This window comes from Schistocerca americana, chromosome 5, assembly GCF_021461395.2.
Source record: "Schistocerca americana isolate TAMUIC-IGC-003095 chromosome 5, iqSchAmer2.1, whole genome shotgun sequence".
Taxonomy (NCBI): domain Eukaryota; kingdom Metazoa; phylum Arthropoda; class Insecta; order Orthoptera; family Acrididae; genus Schistocerca; species Schistocerca americana.
In genome coordinates this window covers 366,768,040-366,791,907 of record NC_060123.1, presented here as the reverse complement: position 1 = coordinate 366,791,907, position 23,868 = coordinate 366,768,040, and the positions used below count along the sequence as shown (strand labels likewise).

General features: G+C 44.9%; 1 protein-coding gene across 2 annotated transcripts in view; it reads right to left on the bottom strand.

The window, feature by feature from the left end:
• Positions 1-23,868, bottom strand: part of LOC124615461 (ral guanine nucleotide dissociation stimulator-like 1) — a 558,067-nt gene that overhangs the window by 129,533 nt on the left and 404,666 nt on the right. The window lies entirely within an intron of this gene.

Here is a 23,868-nt window from a genome sequence, read left to right as displayed (position 1 = left end):
CCTCCATATCTGTCTATTATGTTCCATTAAGGTGGTTGTGGTGGTAGTGGTAGTGTTGAGATCCATCTGCAAGGAGGTCCCCATTTCAATAAAAATTAACAAAAGTTTGTAACTGTAATCACTGCTTTGCAAAAATCAAGGAACACGGCACCCACCAGAGCACCGTTACCTGCGTTCGTTCATGGTGTACGCTGAAGTGACAAAGTCATCGAATAGCGATACCTACATATACAGATGGCGGAAGTGCACAAGGTATAAAAGGGCAGCGCATTGGCAGACCTGTCATTTGTACTCAAGTGATTCACGTGAAAAGGTTTCCGACGTGATTGTGGCCGCACGGCGGGAATTAAGAGTTTGAACGCGGAATAATAGTTGGAGCTTGATGTATGGGACATTCCATTTCGGAAACCATCAGGGAATCCAAATATTCCGACATCCACAGCGTCAAGATGTATCAAGAACACAAATGGGTATTTCCTCTCACAGCGGACAACGCAGTGGCCGACGGCCTTGTCTTAACAACCGAGAACAGCGACGGTTGCGTAGATTTGTCAGTGCTATGCGACAAGTAACTCCGTGAAATAACCGCAGAAATCAATGTGGAACGAACGATGAATGTATCCGTTAGGAATTTTGGTGTTAATGGGTTACGGCAGCAGGCGGCCGACGCGAGGGCCTTCGTTTAACACGACATCACCTCCACCACCTCTCTTGGGCTCGTAACTACACTACTGGCCATTAAAATCACTACACCACGAAGATGACGTGCTACATACGCGAAATTTAACCGACAGGAAGAAGATGCTCTGATATGCAAATGATTAGCTTTTCAGAGCAGTCACACAAGGTTGGGGCCGGTGGCGACACCTACAACGTGCTGACATGACAGAAGTTTCCAACCGATTTCTCATACACAAACAGCAGTTGACCGGCGTTGCCTGGTGAAACGTTGTTGTGATGCCTCGTGTAAAGAGGAGAAATGCGTACCATCACGTTTCCGACTTTGGTAAAGGTCGGATTGTAGCCTATCGCGATTGATGTTTATCGTATCGCGACATTGCTGCTCGCGTTGGTCGAGATCCAATGACTGTTAGCAGAATATGGAATCGGTGGGTTCAGGAGGGCAATAAGGAACGCCGTGCTGGATCCCAACGGCCTCGTATCACTAGCAGTAGAGATGACATGCATCTTATCCGCATGGCTGTAACGGATCGTGCAGCCTCGTCTCGATCCCTGAGTCAACAGATGGGGACGTTTGCAAGACAACAACCATCTGCACTAACAGTTCGACGACGTTTGCAGCAGCATGGACTATCAGCTCGGAGACCTTGGCTGCGCTTACCCTTTACGCTGCATCAAAGACAGGAACGCGTGCGATGGTGTACTCGACGACGAACCTGGGTGCTCGAATGGCAAAACGTAATTTTTTCCGATGAATCCAGATTCTGTTTACAGCATCATGATGGTCGCATCAGTGTTTGGCGAAATCGCGGTGAACGCACGCTGGAAGCGTGTAATCGTCATCGCCATACTGGCGTATCGCCCGGCGTGATGGTATGGGGTGCCATTGGTTACACGTCTCGGTCACCTCTTGTTCGCATTGACGGCACTTTGAACAGTGGACGTAAAAAATTTCAGATGTGTTACGACCCGTGGCTCTACCCTTCATTCGATCCCCGCGAAACCTTACATTTCAGGAGGATAATGCACGACCGCCTGTTGCAGGTGCTGTACGGGCCTTTCTGGATACAGCAAATGTTCGAGGCTGCCCTGGCCAGCACATTCTCCAGATCTCTCACAAATTGAAAACGTCTGTTCAATGGTGGCCGAGCAACTGGCTCGTCACAATACGCCAGTCACTACTCTTGATGAACTGTGGTATCATGTTGAAGCTGCATGGGCAGCTGTACTTGTACACGCCATCCAAGCTCTGACTCAATGCCCAGGTGTATCAAGGCCGTTATTACGACCAGAGGTGGTTGTTCTGGGTACTGATTTCTCAGGGTCCATGCACCGAAATTGCGTGTAAATGTAATCACATGTCAGTTCTAGTATAATATATTTGTCCAATGAATCCAGTTTATCGTGTGCATTTCTTCTTGGTGTAGCAATTTTAATGGCCAGTATTGTATATCGGTTGGACGCTACACGACTGGAAAACTGTGGCCGGCGGCCGGTCGATACGGTTGAGTCTTCCAGGCCTGTTTGTACGGTGATGAATTAAGGCGAGTCCCGATTTCAGATGGTGAGAGGTGTTGGTAGGTTTCGAGTGGAGCGCAGACCCCAGCGAAGCCAGGCTCTCAGCTTGTCAACAAGGCACTGTGTAAGCTGGTGGTGGCGCCATAACGGTGTAGTCTGTGTTTACATGGAATGGACCGGGTCCTCCGGTCCAACTGAACCGATTACTGATTCGAAATGGTTATATTGGTCCAATTAGCGACCATCTGCAGCCATTCATCACTTCACATTCCCAAACAAAGGTGGAACGCAGCATGCACCGGGCCACAATTGTTTGCGATTGGTTTGTTGAACATTCTGGACAATTCGAGCGAGTGATTTGGTCACGCCGGCCGCGGTGGCCGAGCAGTTCTAGGCGCTTCAGTCCGCAACCACGCAGCTGCTACGGTTGCAGGTTCAAATCCTGCCTCGGGCATGGATGTGTGTGGTATCCTTAGGTTGGTTATGTTTAAGTAGTTCTAAGTCTAGGGGACTGATGACCTCAGATGTTAAGTCCCATAGCGCTTAGAGCCATTTGAACCATTTTTTTGATTTGGTCATCCAGATCGCCTGACATGAATCCTAGCAAAAGTTTATGTGACATAATCGAGAGGTTAGTTCGTGCACAAAATCCTACGCCAACAATACTTTCGCATTTATGGACGGCCATAGAGGAAGCGTGGCTCAATATTTATTTCTACAGGGGACTTCCAACGACTTTCTGAGTACATGCCACGTTGAGTTGTTGCACTACGCCAGGAAAAAGGATGGTACCCACATTACTTTTGTCAACTCAATGTGCATCGTTGCATTTTTTGATTTTCGTACCACCAACCTGCCTCTCTACATATCGAACAACACCGCCTATGACTGTGTGCTGTCGGTGGGCAGCAGTGGCAAGGAAGCAGCTGTTTGTGGTGCACGTGCCACACGAGGGCGACGCTCCGAGGCGCGCGGCCCGGACCGCGTCACGTGACGTGTCCTCGCGGCGGGACCCCGCCCACCGCCCTCAGGCGGCCGGGCCCTTGGCGCCTCCGCTCCCCTTCCCTTCCCTTCCCATCCCTGCTGCCGCGGCGGCAGCGGCAGCACTCACTCGTGTAATCACGGGGGGATGAGCTGGCAGCGAGCGAGGGGGAATAGCGAGGGCTAGTAGGGCTCACGGGCCGCGAGGGTTGCCCCTGCAGACCGCGCACTGCTATCGCGACACTGCCAGCTCAAATTACCCGAAAGCAGAATACGCGGCTACGTATAATGGAAGCAAAAGCCGGGCACTCGTTTAATGTCTGCGCTAACCGGAGAATATCCCTCCAGCATACAGGATTCGTGCAAAAGAATGATAGTAGTTTGCGCTGTAATAACATTGTAATCGATAGACGTAGCGATCTGTGATGGACATGTTATCACGAGGAATTATTCTGTCAGTTTTGGACCATTTTCTGGAATGCCACGACGGTTTATGTGAACGTACAAAATCAAAATAGTTGTACTCTGTCAGTCAAAAATGTTTAGAGACTAACTTAGTAAAAAATGAGAAAAGATAGTGGCTTGTAGTGCTTCAAATATTCTAAATCGTCCCCCCCTCCCCCCACTCGAGTACAACTCACAAACGTGCTTACAACCAAGCGAAACTGGCAGAAAAATCCTTCTTTAGGATGTTGACCAACTCGCGGGTCGCACTAACGTTAATGTCGGTTATGTCGTCAACGCTTCGATCATTCACGTGAATTTCTGTACCTCGTCGTTTTATGGTGTGTCCTTACTGATAACACCAAGTATCGGCATCCGTCACGATTTTCTGAGAAAAGATTTATCTGCGTTTTGTATTTTAATCAAGTTGCGGCAGGCGCCCAGACGTGGGGGTTAAGCTGTCCGCTTCGAACTCTGCACCCCCTTTTCTGTTCTTCTGGAGAATATCTTTAACACTTCGTTTAAAGATGTTGCTCCATTGTGATTTGTGACAGAACAACATTGTCACAGCAAGTTGCACGAACACTACTGAACACTGCCTGCCTCACTACTGGCTGGTCGAATGCACACCTCTTATATGCAATAGTTAGTACGAGCTCTCACCCTACTTACGTACTGACGTCACTTATACGCCAGGAATAAAATCCATCTAGGAATATTTTGGACTGAACTTGTATGTGCCACGCACACATTTTTTTAATAGCGCCGTGGAACCCTTTCGCTACTTTGCACGCTCAAATTTGGATACAATGTATACCTACGAAACTACTACTCCTGAAGCAACTGCCACCATTAAATATTGTAATTGTCATTACAGGGGACGTACAAAGAGATATTAAAAATCAAGGAAAGGCAATGGAAGTGATGTTTAAACAGCGAATTACTCCTCCGCGAAGCCTCAGAACTGCAGTAAGAAGGTCCAGTCATGGACTCGACGTTGTGTTGGAATCGTTCCGCACGAACACTGATCTAGGCATCTTTCTGTGGTATCCACAACCGCTTTTGTGCAACTGGTGCTGTGTTGATCGTTGTCTGCAGCACCCCAAAAATGTTTCAAGGTCGTGTGATCTTCGGGACTCAGCCATGATCGTCAATTGCCTGAAGTATTCATCAAGCCACCAACATGAAACCAAAGAGCGGTGAAGTATCATGCTATTCTGTTAAAGCACGGTGTTTCATCAGGGTACTCTAATACCAGGAAGAAAGGCAAATGTTCCGTAAAAATGTTAACATAACATGTACCTGAAATTGCATCCCTGCAGCAAGACAATACGCTACCTGATCAAGTATCCGGGCACGTATTAGCGGATCCAAGTATGGGGTGCGTCCACCCTTCGCCTTTATGTCAGCTTGACCTGTATGGAGGACACTTTCGATGAAGTGTCAATGTCTTTGGTGGAATATCAGCCTATTCTTCCTCAGGACCCGAAGACAGAGGTCTGGACGCGAGGGTCTGCAGCAAAGTCGACGTTTCAACTCATCCCAAAGGTGTTCTATTCCGTGTAATGCCTCTTTCTGCTATGTTATATGAGGATTCTATTAAGTTCGTGAAGTTAGATTTCGTAAAGGTGTCTTCCATAAAACCTCGTAATAAACAATTACATATAAGCAATATTATATATGCATGTTGCCAAATTAAACTTTAAATTCTGATTGAAAACGAGCCCCAGGCTCCCTACAAATATCATCAGATGCGTTAGCGTAATAAAATTTATGCAGAGAGGCACCTGACCTATAATAAATTGTATCACTGAAAAGAGTCACTTTATGATAAAATAAATCTTGTGATTTGATGCTAATTAATTTTGATAGTATTTTTAAATAAGTTCTTCTGCTCCGGCTTCGTCGTATTTCCTGTGGAAATAAAAAGTTTAAATGCGCCGCGTAATGGCGGCCAACTTTCTCAGTAAAAGATGATCGCAGCTAGCTCCGCAGCAGCTGCAAAAAATGCTACACAAACTCTTGCGTAGTAACAAATGTGTCGTGGGTTCCTTAAATGATTACTCTACACTCCAGATTAGCTTATTATATTTTCGTAACTCTTTTACACATCAATTATATTCTAGTAATTAAAAGAGAGCAAGACAAAAGCTATCGCAATACAATCGAACCTTCTGCACTCAAACAATAGCTCAGACACAAGAAAACATCAGAAGACGATTAAGTTCATTGTCTTCCAGTCCTTTTACAATATAACAAGGATTATAGTGTTCACTTCTTTATTTTACACATGTGATCTTATATCACGGAGAATAATGTCTTTTTCTATTATCAGAATCGATAAATTGTCTTTAAAGTTATTTCGTCACTTTGTCCACATCACAATTAGGCATTTAAGTTCACACAACATTACGCATGTATAGTACTTTTGTCGTTATTTATATTGTTCATGTCAAATATATGGAAAGGGACACTATATCCGTTCAAGTCGGGACTCTGGGTACGGCCAGTCCATTTCAGGAATGTCACTGTCCGTGAACCATTGCTTCACTAATGCTGCTTTATGACGGGGTACTTTGTCAGGCTGATACGATCATCGTCTCCGAACTTTTCCACTACAGTAGTACAGAATTCTTAAAATTTGTTCATATCCTTAAGCATTCAGCGTTCTCTTAAGCACAATAAAGTAACCACACCCAAGTCACGAAGAACATCCCTGCACTGTTCTACCACCTCCTTCGTACTTTCCTGTTGGCACAACACAATAGATGACGTTGTTCAGTTATTTGCCAAGCCCACACCCGTCCATCACATTACCGCAGTGTACATTGTGATTCATCACTCCGATTCACTCATTTCCAGTCACTCACTATCCAGCGGCGTCGATGTTTCCACCACCTCAAGCTTCGCGTGAAACTGACTACAGAAATGCGTGGCTTATGAGGAACTGCTCGACCACTGTACCACATTATTTTTAATCTAGCCGGACTGCTGGTACCACTTTGAAACAGACGAGTCATTCCTTCCGCTGAATTAAGACGATTTTCTACAACCACCATCTGCAATGTTCTACAGTCCCTGGCCGTCAGGACATGAGGTTTCCGTGGTCTGTGTTTACCTGTGGCTGTTTTTCTGAGATTCCAGTTCACAATCACACCACCAAAAGTTGACCTTAGCAGCTTTAGAACGACTGAAATATCCCCAACCCATTTTTACGCAGGTGGCATCCCTTGTTCGACGTGACTGAGCTCTTCTGACCGACCCACTCTGCTGTTACTGCTTCACTACTGAAAACACAAGACTCCATACCTCCATTTATACCGGAAATTCCTTTTATCATGACTTGTGATTATCTTTCACGCATTTCACGCATGCGTTCTTATACTTTTCAACGAATAATGTCCTTCCTAATTGGGACAGTGTTAACACGGCGCAGAGCTTAGCTGTACCACGTCTTGCTTGGATAAAAGATCCGTAGCTTCATGGTGCATATGCCGCTTTCTCATGTGCCATCAGCTCGATACGAGAAAAACCAGATTTGGTCGAGGCCATACTACAGGTCGGTATTGTTCCATGGTCCAGTGGCGATGTCCGTGGGTTCATGACATTCGTTGTCGAGGTGTCGGCAAGGGACGGGTATACGTCGTCGGTTGCAGAAGCCTGTGTCGTACCTTTGTCGCTTACAGTCCTTGTAGGAATGTGTTACTCACGCCTCGCACTCAGATCTGCGCCATCTGACTGTCAGTCGACCGTCAATTGCTCCGTACTGATCTGCGGACGCGGCGTGGGTTCCGTTCGAAAACATTTGTGGTCGTTCTGTGTGAGGCGGTTTTCGCGTGTGAGAACGCTGTCTCTGCGATATTCAATGACAGTCGTTCAGTAAGTAATGCAACACACTTTCTTCTCGGCCAGTTTTGATTGAAAAAGTGCAGAATCTGTTGTGGGGGGATCGTGGAACATTCCCGCTTCAGCCCATACAGTCCATAGGTAGCAGCGATATCGTAGCCTTCAAAATGGTGTCTTTAACTGAGGTGCGTTGCACGTCGAGAGCTGCCACTGAGTTTCTTTTGGTGGAATATCAGAGCATAAGACATTCATAGGCGCTTGCTGAATGTATAAGCAGATCTGGCAGTGAACTAAAGCACGAGGGATCGTTGGGCGAGGTGTCTGTGATCATCGCAACATGGTTGCGCCAACCTGTCCGATTTCCCGGGTGACGGCCAGCTACACACAGCTACGATTCCTGCAATGTGTTCGTGCCACAAAAATGCAAACGAGATTCTCTTCTCCATGAGAACGCAAAGTTCCGTACAAGTATGTGCATCCGAGAGCAGCTCACTAAACTGCGATAGACTGGTCTTCCTCAGCCGCCTCACAGCCCGGACTCGCACTTTCCGACTTTCATCTGTTTGGCGCAATGAAGGACGCACCCCGCAGGAAGCGGTACGTGGACGATGGGGAGGTTATCGATGCAACAGGACGTTGGCTCCGACGTGCACAAGTAGAGTGGTACCATGCGGGCATACAGGTCCTCATTGTAAGATGGCGTAATGCCGTCGCATTGCACGGAGATTATGTAGAAAAATAGGGTTTTGTAGCGAAAAAGAGTCGGAATAGTATTGTGTATTTAATCCTGAATAAAATAAATGTTTAAGAAATGTGTTGCAATACTTATCGAATATCCTTCGTAGGTCCACCCTACGCACTGTCGACTTCGAGAAACCGGTACCTTGTGTAATCTCCAGTGCTGTGATCGTTGCGTCTTGCGCCGATTATCGTCCCATGTTCAAAGTCTGCTAATTCGCTACGTCCGAGTTCACTACATACAGTACCTGTCTGCAGTTATCGCATACATGCAATTGCAGTACTAATTGGAAAATGACGAAAAAATGGGGTCTGTAGTTAGCTCACACCAGAAGGCACAGGCTTGTCTAGAACAAAGACGGGGAAAGAAATCTGCCAGCCTCTTCAAAGGCACCATCCCAGCCTTGACTTTAAGCGATTTAGTGAATCCAGCCGGCCGCTGTGGCCGTGCGGTTCTGGGCGCTGCAGTCCGGAACCGCGGGACTGCTACGGTCGCAGGTTCGAATCCTGCCTCGGGCATGGATGTGTGTGATGTCGTTAGGTTAGTTAGGTTTAAGTAGTTCTAAGTTCTAGGGGACTGATGACCTAAGATGTTAAGTCCCATAGCGCTCAGAGCCATTTGAACCATTTAGTGAATCCAAACTGAATGTAAATCTAGATGACCGGACAGGGATTTGAACAGCCGTCGAATGCAGGTCCAGTAATTTAACTGTTGTGATACGTCACTGAGTTTCTGGCGTTCAGTGGCAAACAAGAACAGCCCACAGACATGACTGCAGCCACTGCCGACAAACCGAGTGACATGACGTAGTGGTAAGGCGCTGGACTTGCTTTCGCGAGGAAGGCGCTTCAAATCCCCGCCAGGCCATCCAATTTTAATTTATCTGCTTTCACGAAATCGCTGAAGATGTGTTCGTGCATGGTTTCATTAAGAAGGTCAGGGCTGGTATAATTTCCCCACACGAGCTTCAGTTTCGTCTTCAATGGCCTCATCGTCAACGGGCCGCTAAATACTGTAGTTCCTTTCTTTCCTTCCTGCAGACAAGGTCTAAATAAAACTGTGTTTGTCCGAGTCATTCATTTAGAGCCTGTTAGAAATGAAGACTACACAGCTTTCTAACTTTAGTTATGCGTGTTCAATTTTTTGTTTCTTCTGTTATTGGTTTTCTAAATTTTGTAGTGAATTTGAACATGGATTATTAATTCAGTAACTTTACTTCATTTTTGCTCAGTACAATCGAAAATGAAATTATCTGGAGTGTAACTGACATTGTTGCCTTGCATATACGCAGCTTTTAGTTTTTTGTTTTTGTTAAACTGCTACAAGGAACAACAGCGGCTAGGTGATTTACACTTACTGAGAGCAATGTAAGCTTAAATGTCACTGCAGCAGCTGTAATTGCACGTGTTCTACGAGAATTTGGAATGTATTCATTCTTACGAACGCTAGAGTGAATGTGAAATTTCCAACTTACTGTTCTTTGTTTGAAATGCATTGTATGTTGCATTGCATTGTAACAGCGTCGTTCCCGTTGCATTGTTTCGGCCAGGGAAATGATTTATAAACTGCACAACGGTTGTGACAATTTTGTTGACCACAGCTAACTTTAAAGTGTGTTTCTTTTGTAATTCTTTGTGCAACAGTGTCAAACTGCAGTGTGTAATCGTGCTACGATCTATGTAGCAGTCCCATAGCCTTTAGATTTATAGATTAGGCGTACTACACAACAGCGATGCGATTTTCACAGTTAAGTCGTGGACCCCTGTGTAAACAAGAGTGTTTATAGTAGATCGAATGTTTTACGACATATTGACTAACATTTGGGGTCAGTCTGAGAAGCCCAAATTCGATTAATTTGGCAGAATTTTATGAACTTAGCTTGACGAAAGAATCGGTGAAATGCTAGTGGTGGAATAATAAAGATATCAATCTTACTTTGCATGACTGCCAAAATGTCGCTTACTTCCATTCTCTCAGATAAGCAATCTCTTACTTCATGAGAAATCTTCCTGTTGCCACGACATGTGGCAGCGATGGACTTGCCGTACTTCAAGTGTTTGTGTGGATACTTCTTGTATGATTTATTGTGGGATATGTGGGATGGATAAAGGCACGAAACTTTTATGGTGAATTTTAATGTAATTTAGATATATTCTTCGAAGACAGATGAAGTCTGAGGCAACCTTTCCATTAGGGTAGTCACTGATTTAGAATGCCACCTGTTGGCGGAAATAAGACTGTTATACATGGAAGCAGATTTAACCTGAAAAGTGTTTTAAAAAAATTAAAGAAGTTGGCTTACTCCACCTCGTGGAATGTTAAGACCGTACGACAAGATGGCTACTGACAAAGTAACTACTATGCTTGCGTAGAGAACAAAACAGCTAGAATTTAAAACGCACTCGTGGGAAAACTACAAGATGAGACAATGTGTGTTGTTAACTAGAGATAATGGAAATTCTTTGCAAGAAGCTTCATAAACTGTAGCCCTTATCAGCTTAGTGACAGTGGCAGTAAGTAGCTGTCAGCTCACAGTGTCGACTGCAGGTTTGTCAACGGCCGTACCGAGGCGGATACACCGGTTCCACTCAGATCACCGAAATTGAGTGCTGGCGGGCGTAGGAAGGGGGTGACCGTTCAGGTACGCCACACGCTGCTGACATTTTCCCCTTTGCCTTTACGGTAGAGGAGACAGGAGGGGTGGTGGCGTGGAGTCCCAGGTCACCAGTGTTCGTGGCAAATGCCCCGGGTTCAATTCCTAACCTCTCCACAGTGTCTCATGAAATGAGGGCATGCGACACTGTTGGTGGTGATCCGCTCGTCGGCCCCCTTTGTGCTCTTCGAGGATATGGGAGGCTATGTGCCGGCGCACTCTCCCTTCTCCCTTCTCTCATGTCCAACTCTAACATGACACTACACTACACACACACACACATCACACTCACCTACACTTAACAGATACACTTTCGTAGACAACTCTCACACTTCGCGGAAGAAAGATGCCTACGGACGAGAAGGACAGGTTAACCCTTTCCAGTTGGACGGTTGAACCTGCGCTTTGGGGTCTTCCAGCCATTCATGCCACAAGACTTTACTTTTTACTGCAGGCATGCGTTGCCCCAGATCTGAAGTCCGTCGATGCCGCCATCTTGTGACGCGTTTGGGTTAATATTAAGGCTGGACTCCGCATGTCTGAGTCCAGAGTAATGGAGGTCAGAGCATGCTGTTATCTAACACGTCGTCAGACTGCTGCGCCAATATTCACGTTATGAAAGAACGAATAACCGACTGCAAACGAATGAGACACGAATAAGAGACGAATGAGCGAAACGCGGTGTCCCGGCTGTTTTACAACCTGGGTGATGTGTTTCCACGGCTAAAAACACAGGCTGCCTTGCCATCGCGGCAAGGAATCTATACTGACCTGCTCCGGAAACGCTGTCTGTCTTTATGGGCGGAGGCGAGAATTCCTTTAGCTTAAGGGTTGCCCTGTCCCTGTACCGTCAAAACGATGATCCGTATGTAAACGTCTCTCTGAACGACCGTGTGGGCCACGAACAAAATTTGTATAGAAACATCTTTTCCTAGCGGCCAACGCCATCATGGGATTTGTAATGAAAGTAAATTACGGTAATCCCTTAATTAGTCTAACTTTTTTTCTAATAGTTGTACCATATTCTTTTAAACTACACTGGCAGTTTCAGAATTTCGTGTACAATTGATTTACTGCAAGATATTAGTAGACATTCAGAGAGAGAGAGAGAGAGAGAGAGAGAGAGAGAGAGAGAGAGAGGATAAAAGGACCCACCACGAGGGAATTATCCGAATGTGGCGGAAATCGGTAGACGTCACTAAGAAATGATTACAGATTCAGAAAAATTGGATGATTTATTCAAGAGAAACAGCTTCAGAAATTGAGCAAGTCAATAAGGCGTTGTTCCACCTCTGGCGCTTATGCAAGCAGTAATTCGGCTGGCATTGGCATTGATTGATTGAGGTGTTGGATGTCTAAGAATGTATTAAGGTCATGCATTTGCTTAACGTATACGAGACGCATCACTGCGGTCGTTCGATTCGTAATTTCATTAGTTGTTAGGATCTGTGATGGAAATTTGGGGAACTGATTCGTAAGATGGTTTTCTTTGTATGGGCTGTATATTCTGGTTGACTTGGCCTCGCCAATGTGCGCATGAATCACTCTTCAAAAATGTATCGCCTGTGGTAAAAAGACATGAACCAAGTTATTTTGGTAACAAGCGTTTTACGTTAGCTGCAGATATTTGTTGATTTTTAACATCGTGGCATTTCATTTTGTGCAAAATCACGTGTGCAGCGAATGCACCCAGGAGGATAAGTAATGACACAGTATGAACTTTATCCTCCATATTCAGGAGTGTAAGTAGGCTGTTTAGGTTCTCTTATTGGTAACGCCACGTAGCGCTCTGTATGAAAATCACTGGCTGTGCTGTGTGCAGTCTGTGGCTAGTTTGCGTTGTTGTCTGCCATTGTAGTGTTGGGCAGCAGGATGTTAACAGCGCGTAGCGTGGCGCAGTTGGAGGTCAGCCGCCAGCAGTGGTGGATGTGGGTAGAGAAATGGCGGAGTTTTGAAATTTGTAAGACTGGATGTCATGAACTGCTATGTATATTATGATTTTTCAACACTATTAAGGTAAATACTTTGTTTGTTCTCTATTAAAATCTTTCATTTGCTAACTATGCCTATCAGTACTTAGTGCCTTCCGTAGTTTGAATCTTTTATTTAGCTGGCAGTAGTGGCGTTCGCTGTATTGCAGTAGTTCGAGTAACGAAGATTTTTGTGAGGTAAGTGATTTGTGAAAGGTATAGGTTAATGTTAGTCAGGGCCATTCTTTTGTAGGGATTATTGAAAGTCAGATTGCGTTGTGCTAAAAATATATTGTGTGTCAGTTTAAGCACAGTCATGTATAATTGTTCAAAGGGGACGTTTCAGGAGGACTATACACTGATAGAAGTCATGGGATAGCAATATACATATATACAGATGGCGGTAGTATCGCGTAAACTAGGTATAAAACGGTAGTGCTTTGGCGGTTCTGTCATTTGTGCTCAGGTGACTTACATGAAAAGGTTCCGAGCACTATGGGGCTTAACATCTGAGGTCATCAGTCCCCTAGAACTACTTAAACCTAACTATCCTAAGGACACCACACACATCCATGCCCGAGGCAGGATTCGAACCTGCGACTATAGCGGTCGCACGGTTCCGGACTGAAGCGCCTAGAACCGCTCGGCCACAACGGCCGCGAAAAGGTTTCGACGTGATTATGACTGCACGACGGAAATTAAGAGACTCTGAACGCGGAATGGTAGTTGAAGCTAGACGCATAGGACATTCAATTTCGGAAATCGTTAGGGAATTCAATATTCCGACATCCACAGTGTCAAGAGTGTGCAAAGACCACCATATTTAAGGCATTACCTCTCACCATGCGCAATGCAGTGGACGACGGCCTTCACCTAACGATCGAGAGCAGCAGCGTTTGCGTAGGATTGTCGGTATTAACAGACAAGCACCACTGCGTGAAATAATCGCAGAAATCAATTTAGGATGTACGCCGAACGTATCCGTTAGGACAGTTCGGCAAAATTGGGCGTTAATGGACTATGGTAGCAGACGACTGAGGCGAATGCCTTTGCTTACAGCACGACACTGCTTGCAGCACCTCGCCTGGGCTCATGACCATATCAGTTGGACCCTGGGAGATCGGAAGACCGTCGCCTGGGCAGATGAGACCCGATTTCAGTTCGCAAGCGCTGATGGTAGGGATCGAGTGTTGCGCAAACCCCACGAGGCCATCGACCCAAGTTGTCAAAAGCACTCTGCAAGCTACTAGTGGCTCCATAGTGGTATGGGTTGTGTTTTCATGAAATGGACTGGGTCCTCTGTTTATGTTCGGATACTTGGAGACCATCTGCAGCCATTCATGGACTTCACGTTCCCAAACAACCGTGGGATTTATAGATAACAACGTGCCATGTCAACGGGCCACAATTGTTCGCGATTGGTTTGAAGACGATTCTCGGCAGTTCGAGCGAATGGTTTGGCCACCCAGATCCCCTGACGTAACTTTTATCATATTTGTGGGACATAATCGAGAGGTCAGTTCGTGCATAACATCCTGCACCGGCAACACTTTCGCAGTTATGCACAGCTGTAGAGGCAGCATGTCTTAAGTGTACCGCTAGTAGAAAGAAGTAAATAGCTACAAAATTATAATGATGAGATTCTTCACAACTAAACCGCACCAAAATACATGGCGCGTCGTGGCGTATGTAATGGAACCGTCTGCCACTGACAAGGGAACCTCCCCATCACACCCCCCTCAGATTTAGTTATAATTTGGCACAGTGGATAGACCTTAAAAAACTGAACACAGATCAATCGAGAAAACAGGAAGAAGTTGTGTGGAACTATGAAAAAATAAGCAAAATATACAAACTGAGTAGTCCATGGGCAACATAAGCAACATCAAGGAGGCTGTGATCACAAGAGCGCTGTGGTCCCGTGCTTAGCGTGAGCAGCTGCGGAGCCACAGGTCCTTGGTTCAAGTCTTCCCTCGAGCGAAAGTTTCCTTACTTTATTTTTGCAAAGTTATGATCTGTCCGTTCCTCCATTGACGTCTCTGTTCACTGTAATACGTTTAGTGTCCGTGTTTTGCGACCGCACCGCAAAACCGTGCGATTAGTAGACGAAAGGACGTGCCTCTCCAATGGGAACCAAAAACATTTGATCGCAAGGTCGTAGGTCAACCGATTCCTCCAGAGGAAAACACGTCTGATATATTATATACGACACTGGTGACGGCATGTACGTCACCTGACAGGAATATGTTGTCGACCCACCTAACCTGTATACTTGGCGAATGGGTAAAAAGATTCTTCTACCTTGCCCGATTTAGGTTTTCTTGTGGATGTGATAATCACTCCGAAAAAAGTGATGAAAACATAAGAGTGTCTCACATAAACTGCAACAAATGAATGCAACAGTTTCTGTGCTCTGTCAAAACATATGTTTTTAACGTTTTCAGATTTTTCCGTATGTAGACCGTCAAATCCTGTGTATGTCCAAGCAAATCTGAACATGTCCTGGAATTTTGGAGAGCGAAGTTGATTATGTGTGGGTGCCTGAACTCTGATAATTGTCTGAAAATAAAAGATTAAACTTCTCACTCTAGGGAAGACTTGAACCAAGGACCTCTCGTTCCGCAGTTGCTCACGCTAACCACGGGACCACGGCGCTCCTGAGCTTACACTATCCTTGTGGTTGCCTATCTTGTGCATGGACTACTCAGTTTGTAAATTTTGCTTATTTTTTCATAGTTCCACACAACTTCTTGTTTTCTTGATTGATCTGTGTTCAGTTTTTCAAGGCCTATCCACTGTGCCAACTCATAATTAAATCTGAGGGGGGTGCGATGGGGAGGTTCCCTTGTGAGATGCGGTCAGGGGGTCGCCCTTGCCAGCGGACGTTAAAGCGAAGCAAGCGGCGCCCGACAGTCGCCGTCGCGGGCTCATGAATACTGCGTCACGGCCTCGCTCGCGAACGGCGCTCTGTTAAAGGTCCGTTAAACGCCGCTCTCTGGGCGCCATCTTGTCACGAACTGGGCGCAAAAGCCACTGATACCTCACTGAATTTGTTTGAAGAGGCGCAGCTCCGTGTCTTCGGGTATGGTACGAACAGTTCTCAGCATTACCGAGATACTGGTACTTTCGCGGGATATCACAGACACCCACGAATTGACAAACATGTTATTAGCTTTTGCGTACCTTGTGTCGCAGTTTAAAGTAAATCATATGTTGTTAACAGGAACCTAGGTGTGCAGCTGCACTTGTTTCGAGGGAGTATCAACATTCGAGAAAATGGAGGCAATACATCCTACGTTGTCAACGGTTTAATTTGAAACTATTGTTCCACTGTTTGAGAGGAAGGGGTACAATCAACATGCAATTATTTGTTTCGAATTTTTAATTAATTAAAAGATTGAAAATTTAGGAAAAATAATTGAAGGTAGAATTATGGGGAAAATACAGAGTTTCGGGCAGCTATGTGATGATCAGATGTCGCGAATCGAAATTTTTCACAGTGTATAACGTTAGCGATATCTCATCTGCTGCTTTGAAGCAAAACCGTTTTCGACCATGTAGTCCTATTTGCTTTCATGAAGAATTGTGCGACTAGAGGAAGCTTGCTGTGTTTAAAACTCATGTTTTAAAAAGGAATTAGAAACAATATTGACCGCAATAAAATATTTATTTACAATGGTTACCCGTTTCGATCAGTATGTGACAATCTTCAGATCATTTAATACCATGATGGTACGTGGTGGCGGTGAATGGAGCAGGTGCATGACTACGAACGTCAGCTACTTTCAGCTGCCTACCATCACGGTATAAATGGTCTGAAGATGGTCACATTCTGACCGAAACCGATAACCATTGTAAATAAATATTTTATTGCAGCAGAGACTGTTTTTAACCCAAGTATTTTTAACCAGATCGCTGTTTCTCCACGAGAAGTGCTCTCAAAAATTACTAAAATTCTTTTGCTCCACGGCAACAGTGCGATAGACATAAGACAGATGCACGAGGAAGCTCTGAGCTGCTTTGCGTAAATTATTCTTAAAGAAAACAAAAATAACTTTTCAAAATAATCATTGATGGTGCCGAATTTCAGTATCGAGTTCGACGCTGTGCGAATGGTTGTTTTCTGTTTCATTCAGAGAGGAAAAATTACTTCAAGAATACTTGTTACCAGTTATCAATTTTTTTTTAAACCGAAAACGAAATCAAATGATGTGACACTGTAATTATGTAGGCACATCAAAGGAGTATTATAAAGCCATTATTGTTTATTGAGTATTTAAATGGTTTAGTGAATAATGCCGAAAGCTTCGTGATGCTGTTCACTGTTGATACTGTTCCCCGTAGGAAGGCTGCAACGCCAGGTGACCAACAAAATGCAAGAGGATGTGCAGACGATCAACGACTAGTACAGCTACTGTCAGTTGGCTCTGAATGCAACTAATTAATTAAGCATACTGCTCGTAAGTAAGTGAAGAGGTCCACTACTGTTCACTCACACTATATGCGATAAACGATTGGAAAAGTAAAAACCAAGAAATACATAGCAGTAATCGCCTGCAGCGACCTAAAATAAAATAATGAATAGAACAAATTGTACGAAAAGCAGATGCCGGAGTGGGACTGGCGAAAGATTCTTATTGGTTATCTATCGTATGATGAGAGAAACTTCTTGACAACTACACTAACGGATTAAAATCTCAACACAAAAAAGCATACATTTGTCTAGGGAATACATTTGTCTAGGTAACATATTTAGTTGATTAACATTGCAGGATCACAGGAGATAACCCACTGCAAACGTGAAACTCTGGTATATGAATAACCGGTGTAACCGCTAGAATGTTGCACCCAATCATGCAAACGCCCATGCGTTGTCTTTTAGAGATGCCAGATGTCAGTTTGTGGGATGAAGTTCCATGCCTGTTGCATTTGGTCTGTCAATACAGGGGCGGTAAATGCTGTTTGTGGACGACGCAAGAGTTGTCGCCCGATGATGTCCTATATGTGATCGATTGAAGACGGATCGATCGGCCCGTCCACGGCAACATGTCGACACGCCGTAGAGCATCTGTGGTTGTAACAGCAGTATGTGGGAGAGCGTTATTCTGTTGGAATACTGTTAATGAATGGCAGCACAACAGGTCGAATCACCAGACAAGCGTACAAATTTGCATCCCGGATGAGTGAGACACCCCACAAGAGCATTGCTGTCATACGAAATCGCACTCCCGGTCATATCTCCATGTGTAGGTCCGGTGTGTCTAACACGCAGAAAGCTTGGCTGCAGGCCCTCACCTGGCTTCGTCGTAACCATCACACGGCCATCACTGGTACCGAGGCAGAACCGGGTTCCATCAAAAAACACAACAGACCGCCACTCTCTCCAATGAGGCTTCACTTGACACCACTGAAGCCGCAAATGGCGGTAGTTTGGGCTCAGTCGAAGGCACGATACAGGGCGACTGGTTCGGAACTGTCCTTGAGGTAACTGATCTGCAAGAGTTCTTGGGGTCAGTGTGGTGCCAACTGCTGCTCAAATTGCTGATGCAGATGCAGTTCGATGCGCCACTCCCATACGCCGAACACGATGGTCTTCCGTCCGGGGCCCGGTCTTCTTGCGATCGTGCAATGTCGTGACCACCGCTGCCAGCAATCACGTACAGTGGCTACATACCTGCCAAGCCCTGGTTCAAAAATGGTTCAAATGGCTCTGAGCACTATGAGACTTAACTTCTGAGGTCATGAGTTCCCTAGAACTTAGAACTAAAACCTAACTAACCTAAGGACATCGCAAACATTCATGCCCGAGGAAGGATTCGAACCTGCGACCGCAGCGGTCGCGCGGTTCCAGACTGAAGCGCCTAGAACCGCTCGGCCACCTCGGCCGGCAAAATGCTCACATGTGTGTGAAATCTTATTGGACGTAACTGCTAAGGTCATCAGTCCCGAGGGAGGACTCTAACCTCCACCGGGACCAGCCGCACAGTCCGTGACTGCAGCGCCTAAGACCGCTAGGCTAATCCCGCGCGGCATACCTGCCAAGTCTCTCTGCAGTACTGCGTAAGGGACATTCGCCTTCTTGTGGCCCCATTTTATAACCTCGTTCAAACTCAGTGACGTGTTGATAATGGTGTCTTTGTCGTCTTAAAGGCACTCTTGACTAACATCACTTCACCACGTCCAATCTCAAAGGTTACAACGCTCACGACCGATACAGCGTATAATTAAAGCAAACCTAATTTGCATCCTCATAGTGACGCTGTTAGCACCAGTTTCAGATGAAGAAACACGCCTACCAGCTCTTTTGTGTCGGGCAACTACTTCTTGTTGATACCATTTGTTCCCATCAGTCTATTTACACAAGTACCAATGTCATAATGGGTTCGAACCCCTAATTCCAGGCCTGAAATTCAGTCAGATGATTCTGTACACAAATTGTGAAGGTTTTCCATCGTTTCTCCGAAGGCTCTGGGAGAACAGTCAGATGTTACATGGCGTGTAGTTTTCTACGGTCACACTGAGGAGAGGACTTCTATATCCACTGGGACAGCAATGCTCCCCATCTGCCCCGGTCAACTCTCGTCTTATAAACTGTGCACCAGCACCGTTCAGGTAAATGAAAATATGCTGGTCGTTCCCTAGGAGTTGTAATTAGTCGGTGATGCACGAAGGAAGTCTGCAAGTACCCCTAATTATTGCAGACATCTTACATGTTGAAATGACTGTCCTGCAGGCTGATTGTTATGCGGCACGTTGGTTTTCTAAAATTCAGTCGCTGGCGTTCTGATAATGAAAACTGCGAATGAATTGGTAATTCTGTCTGCCCCCCCCCCCCGTACCCCCTACTCCACTCGTTCTGCAATGACTGGTCTTGTTGCGGATGGTTGTGGAATACTGCTAAGAACCGGTAGCCAGTGCGTCTTTGTGAGACGAATACACGCTGAGACGAGGCGCACTACTTGATTGACCTGTGTGTTTGTTACTTTTGGGTGAGCATTATTTACGCAGGTGAAACAGGAAAGTTAATTCGTGCGTGACCTCAAGAATCGATAGAACAATTTTTTTGTATTTCTGATTTGAAAAACTCCAGTGGTAGACGCTACAATACAGGTGCTGTACATCAAAGGCAGGATTATTGATGACCGTCAGAAAACGTACGTTCTCGGAATGATAATTGTGCCACACACCGTAAGGTGGCTTGTGGAATATAAACGTGGATGTCGAAAATGCCTGGTAATATGAAACAAAAAAAATGTGCACAAAGATTTAACGTAAGCGCAACAAATTTCATGCATTATTTTCATTACTTCATTAATATTGTAAGTAGGCTGTTTAGGTTTTTATCTTGGTAACGCCACGTAGCACTCTGTCTGAAAATCACTGACTGTGCTGTGTGCAGTCTGTGGCTGGTTGGACTCATGGTTGGAATATTCGATTGTATAGTTTTGGGCAGTTGGATGTGAACAGCGCGTAGCGTTGGGCAGTTGGAGGTGAGCCGCCAGCAGTGGTGGATGTGGAGAGAGAGAGATGCCATAGTTTTGAGAGGTTACTATAGGCGGACAATCTGGACGTGGAAAAAGGAAATTTGTAAAGATGGAGGTCATGAATTGAGATATATATATATATATATATATATATATATATATATATATATATATATATATGTATATGTATAAATAACATTATTAAGGTAAATACATTGTTTGTTCTCTATCAAAATCTTTCATTTGCTAACTATGTCTATCAGTAGTTAGTGCCTTCAGTAGTTACAATCTTTTATTTAGCTGGCAGTATTGGCGCTTGTTGTATTGCAGTGGTTCGAGTAATGAAGATTGTTGTGAGGTAAGTGACTCATGAAAGGTATAGGTTATTGTTAGTCAGGGCCATTATTTTGTAAGGATTATTGAAAATCAGATGGCGTTGCGCTAAAAATATTGTGTGTCAGTTTAGTGATGATCAGAATAAGTAAAGAGAAAACTGTTTGAGTACGTTGAGTTTTGCTCAGCTGTTTGAAAAGCAAATAACGTAAGCGGTTTTCCAGCACTGTCATTCATTCATAATTTTCTAAGGGGACGTTTCAAAATAAACTACGGAATATTATCATACAGCAAAACGCATAACATCTTATATGGGGTAAGTTGCGAGTGGTATTAACGTTCGTCAACTTTATAAGCAGTACGACCTCAGAGGGATTTTGCAGCAGTTTTTCTCCCCACCCCCGTTTAGGCGAATACCGGACTAGTTCAGGTCTGGAAAGGAAGACTGTACACATGGAAGTTTTCCAACGATTCAGATACAGTGCGTTGAAAACGCCCTTCACTCCTCTCGTACTCCACCCCTTGGATTAAAATAACTTTGTGATATCTGGAAGTAATCCGATCATAAAGCCAAGTGCCAAATTTAGGATTTGTATAATCTCTTGAGATACGGATACTGTAATGAAACACGATCACGCTGGAAATAAACAGTAAAACTTAGAAACTCTGTACGGTGGCAGCTGTTGGTTTTTGAGACGAATGAAACTGGCATGAATAGTCGCTGACAGATCAATACTATGCGCCCCAGCGGTTATCGCTCCCCGGTACCTGCTTTTTGCGTGCAGCGTGGAAGGAACACAGAAAATGTGGCTGCGGGCCACAATAGGAGGAAATTAAGCTGGAAGATTTTGCAATGTGAAACTAAAGAACTATTTTCAAGTTTAAGTGCAAACAAAAGTCTGAATTGGAATCACTCGGTAGAAAACGCGAACAAACAATTTTAGGAAAGCTTTGCTATGCTATAAGAAGCTACTGGTGGAGATATGCTAAGACTTCCAGAAATGGAAAACCGGATTATGTGATAAGGGCGTAATCACTTATCCGCAGTATTCGCAGGGAGATATCTGCATCTCATCAGTCGCAAGATTACTTTTCAATCTGAATGAGCCATCTAGGCAACACAATAGTTGTTCTTCTCAGAACGGATTGTGATATTTACCAAATGTTGCTTAATCCACAGCTGTCTTCTTCTCAGTTCTCTTGCGCTTAGCGCGGGTCCGTCTGTCCGAAAATCTCTCTTGCCTCGTAAGTCTTCTATAAGATGTTCCGACTTTGATATGATCAACTACTAATTATTTGATATTTTCCACCAGCCATTTTGTTTCCACCACTGCGCTGTGAGAGATTTTCTGCTTTACAACAAGTGACTTGCCAGTTTTCAGTGATGACAGCCTCTGACAGGTACCAGTTTTAATTATAGAGCTGAGTATTCTGCTAGGTGCCGAGAAAAACAATGTAATATGAATTGTATGATTAGACTTGCAATAGTCATCGTTAAGAAATATCCGTGAAAGATGAAGACGGTCCTTCCTTACCATCTCTCTCTAATAAACTTTCATTTCATCAGCACCATAATACAGGATGATTCAAAGTCTTTGCATCAAAAGTTAGGAGCGATAGATCATGTAAAGTGAAACAACTTTTGATGTAGACAAAATCTGGACTGATGCTTCCCAGTAGCGTTAGGAGCATTTTTATTTAATTAGCTGGTCATGGGACAATGAGTTTCCACCGAACGAGCGGGTTCTACTAACCAGGTGTGCTGAATCTACATACCACCTATCCCATTAAATTTACGGAATGATTTTCAGAGAGAAAACCTTAAGAACGTGTGTGTCTAAGCGGAGAAAGATATTTCAGAAGCTCGGCCTACGCCCTTTCATGTGGCTCGGATGACTAGATTATAGGAAACACACAGATTGTCCGCTACCTCTCATGGGCATAACCAGTAGTAAAAGATGCCTCAGACTCCTGGAAGCATCAGCAAATATTTTGTCTCTGTAATAAATTGTTCCTCTTGATGAGATCTGTCAGCTCCTGGCATTTGATGCAAAGACTTTGAAACACCCTGTATATGAGTTCCTGGCCGCACCTGTAAGCGCTGTGGCTATTGTGTAGGGCAAAGCTTACATCCGGTATCAGGGGGAAGGCGGTTTCCTGCAGCTCCTGAGTAGGTTGTGTCTGAGGCCAACGAAATCCGCTGAAGAATGCGTGATATTCTCTGGATAACACAGGTGTTTCCAAGCACATGTTGGAAATAAAATCTGCAAATGTCCCGACAGAAAGTTTCCGTTCGAAGGCCGTAAAGTCCAGAACCCATGCCAATCATGCAAAATCGCCGTGAACACTGAAGTAATCATACCACAGACGCACCAGTTTGAAGATACCCGTTAGATAAAATACCGTGTCCTGCTGCGAATTGTTTGCTGCACATCTTCGTCCAACAGGAGTCGTCGTCAGTGCAAGGCCTATTTTTGAGGGACTGAAGGCGTCATATTTGCATGGTGTAGAGGTCATGACTTTAGGGCGGGTGCTCCAGTGTTCTCACTTGCGTTTGTGTAACGTCTCCGTTACGACGTTTGCGGTATGGGGACGTGCGTTACCATGAAGCAGCAGCACCCTTTGTCGCGCACCATTCCAGAATGGAGCTTTCCGACAGACATGCTGCCCCATACACATTCATCTGTCTCCGACAGCACGTTGGTCCTGTTTGGACGCATTTGGTAATAACGTCGCTTTAGTTCACGTTTCCGTATTTACCACACGCACGTCGAAAAGTTCACGAATGCTAGACTCATTCCTCGCCTACATATCGTTGGTTACATATTTGCGTCGGGATCGCACTACGCTATAAACGGAAACTTCTTGATCGCCGCTTATATTCTGGAATGGAATGATTTTCACAGGCGGGAAACGGTCCGTGAAATGGTCTGCATGCTGCTACTAAGTACGAGCGAAAGACCTAAATGTTAAAGAGTTTAGTGGAGTAGTTCGGAGCTCGCGAATTCGAGGAATCGGTGCGCAGGCTTCGCAGAATTGAGGTGCAGACTCGAGGGTCCAGAACGGTGGAGTGGGTCTTTAATCGAAATGAGCAGTTCGTGATGCTTCGTGTTCAACAAAGCTACGTTTCAATAACTGAGAGACTACAAAAAGTGGAATTGCGTGCCCTTGTGAGACCGTGGAATTCTGTTTTGTCCTTTTCCGGTTTTCTAGACGACC